Below are 3,435 nucleotides of genomic sequence, written 5' to 3'. Positions count from 1 at the left end.
GTTAAGATTAGTAACAGATCCAATCAAAAGCAGTTTTGAGCAACAAAACCAACTTAATGATGGTGATTTTAAGTCTCTGCGATTCCTTTCCAATATCTTCAAAAGAAAACCTAGACCTTGATTTTATAGGTGAAGGGAGGCTAATTCAAACAATGGGTGTCTCATCAGATTCGATTTTTTTGGTAGCTTTTCTATCTGTTTTCGTAGTCCCTTATCTCTATTCGTTGCAATTCACTGATTTCAAAGTCTTCTTATTTAGAATCACAGGTAAACTCTATCGTCTCCCATGCTACTTTTTTTTTGGTTGAGTATGTGTATACTGATGATTGTGTCTTTTCAAATTATTCCTTCTGTATGTTTTTGATTTTAGGTCATTGGTAAGTGTTCATTCTTCAAAGAGCATTATCTCTTTGATTGAGTTCTATTTTCATGTATCCATTCTTGCTGGAAAATAACAACTTTCTCAAATAGCCATCTGGGTTACAGCTAAACTAACTACCATCACTTCCTTGATTTGCAGAATCTTATTAAGGATTCGATATTTAGTTTTATCTCAGTATAATGTCTTCCTAAAGATGTACCTAAAGTCGGGGAAATTCTCAGGGATTTTTAGTAAAATTGATGTTACTCGATTAATTAAAGAGGGTTTGTTTTTGGTTGTTGATGGCTTAATCAGCATTATGGTCAAGACTAACCATGTTTATGGGATGCAGATCATACAAAATGGTTGGAATTCCATAGGAAACAGTACTTCATTAAGGTATGTTGCTTTAGTGATTCTTCAAATCATGTGTAGGAAGTTACCAAACGTAGGTGCTCTTTGTTTTGCATAGTCAATCGCACAATATATTTTTAGAAAGTGGTAGTGAAAGATATTTTGATAACCATACTGAGGGTACTGTATTATGCAGCTAGGGGAATTTTTTTTTTTCGAGTGTTGCCCGTCCAGTAGATGCAATAAGATGTAAGGTAATGTAATTTAGTGGTTGATATGTGGTAGTTTTTGGGTTTGGTAGTGGTGGTTATGGAATCTCTTATTATGAATTGCCTTATTTACAGTTAATTTATATAGGTTCATGATGAGATTGTAACTTTGGAATTATATCCAATTTTAATAGAAATTGTATGCTCTCTGATGACTATTTTTTCAACAACAAAGACGTGAAGGGACTTCGTGCTAAAAGAATGAGTCCCCTGTTCAGTTTCTATTCATACGGCCACAAATTTCAAAAATATAAATCATTCTTTCTAAGAGATATATGCATGCATGGCAGAAAATGTTTTTTTATAAATTTTTTTGCTTATTTGATTTATGTCAGGCTTGGGGATTTATTATATGCATCTTTCAAATCATTATTTCTAAGAGATATATGCATGCATGGCAGAAAATGTTTTTTTATAAATTTTTTTGCTTATTTGATTTATGTCAGGCTTGGGGATTTATTATATGCATTTGCGAACAACAGTTGAACCCGTTGACATGGTCGGAAATATTGTGCATGTTTGCTTTGACTGTTGTGCTTGGACCACTACATAAGAAATCGCAAACAATTATTTTTTTCGTGATTACAATGAGGTAATGCACCTGCCCATCTTATACGATGTGTCAATACTTAATATACACAAAGTTGTCATGACAGAGAGCTTTTGTTAATAGTAGGAATGAATAACGAAGTGGAAGCTAGCATGAATAAAGATCAAATCTTTTGCTTGGTTGAGGTATGGTAGACTGTTAGACATTACAATTCTTTATAATGGTGGGTTTCAGTTGTTCTCTTTCATTTGGAAATGAAAGAATTACAATTTTCATATATCTAGGTATTGGGCCACAGCAGCTGATCTGAACTCTGACTAGGTATTGGGCCACAACAACTGATCTGAACTCTGAAGTTGCTAGAGCATCAACAACACCAAAACTCAAGTTGGGAGGTTGAGCTCTTTATGAAGATTCCGTTGATTGTTGTCGGAGATTCAAGGTAATTTCTAATAAATCTTACTGTCCCTAAAACCAATAATCTAAAATGGTTCGATGTTCGATACTGGTACACCGGCTAATTTTACCGAGATTGCAACACAGTGTCTATAAATTAGTTCCCAATGTATCTGGGAATGGTCTACCAACTATGAAACAAATTCAAATAAAATTTTGAGTTTGAGAACCCCTAAAATGGATGAAGCTTTCTGGCATAGATAAATTTTTATCCAGGGATTCCTAAAGCGAAGTGTTATTTTGAGTAGAATAATGGAAATCAACATTCTTTGTTTTCATCGTAAATGCCCTCTGGATTGTAAATTTTTGATGGATGGTTTTTTTGTATTCTTACATTCTTGCTGTTTTACTGCAGGCAAATAACTTTCTTTTAGATGGAAATGGGTTCAGAAGAAGATAAATTGCAATCTCGCATGGGTGATGCTCTATACAATTCGAAGAGGAAGGCACGAATGTTAACCGGATTGGGTTAGCTTATGTAAATTTAATCTATACTACTTTTGGGAGCGGTGATATTAGATGTATAAATACTAACCTGATATCAATTAAAATTCTACCAATTATTTCTTTGTTGTGGGTTGTGTAGGTTGTCGTCCTGTGATATTAGTATAAGTTATGTATAATAAGAAAATTAGGGTTTTCTCTTATACTGTATGAAAATGAAAATCCTCCTCTTGGATATCACTTTGCTGATATTCATTTTGTTGAGGTCAGTTACACTACACGTATGGGCCTAAAGGTAGCAATTTTTTCCTCAATGAACTTGGGATATATGGATATTATTCCACATACGAGTTGTTACTCCTTAAATTATGTTTTAGTAATTCTTTTTTGTAGATTTGAAGGTAGACTACATGGTGTAAGCTAATTTAGTTGAATATTTGTTATCAGTTATTAGAATACTGATTGAGCACCCTCATCGACTGTAGAAAGGTAAGTGTTTGTGTAGTTGTATTCAATAGGTCAATGAATCACTGTTAAATGGGTGATTTGGATTTGTTGGCAGTTCATGGGTCATGGGTAATGGATGAGGGTGTGAATTCAGGATGGATGGCATTTGGATATCAAGCCAACCGATTTATATTCATACTGTCATAAGAGAAGAAGTGATAGTAAGTTCATTGTCTCATGTAGGTTCCAAGTTATTCTGATATTGATTGTAATTTAATTTGATTTAATATGACTATTGTTTAATCCATATATGTTGGTTACTATTGTTTATTTATCCTCCGGAATACATACTAAAGTTTTATCGTCTCTTTCAGTAAGTTCCGTTTTTTCTTTCTCCCATCATTAAATTTTTAGACAAACTATGTCTAGAAGTAAGGAAAAGATGTGGAATCTTAAAGACACGGAGAGTGCTAGGGTTGTTATTTCATTACTTAGATATGCTTATTACCAGCTCATGCAACCCAGTCACTGGAAATCACAATTTACTGTTGTAG

The sequence above is a fragment of the Papaver somniferum genome, chromosome 10, assembly GCF_003573695.1.
Source record: "Papaver somniferum cultivar HN1 chromosome 10, ASM357369v1, whole genome shotgun sequence".
Classification (NCBI taxonomy): domain Eukaryota; kingdom Viridiplantae; phylum Streptophyta; class Magnoliopsida; order Ranunculales; family Papaveraceae; genus Papaver; species Papaver somniferum.
The sequence above is the reverse complement of the archived record's forward strand: the minus strand, read 5'-3'. Positions refer to the sequence as shown.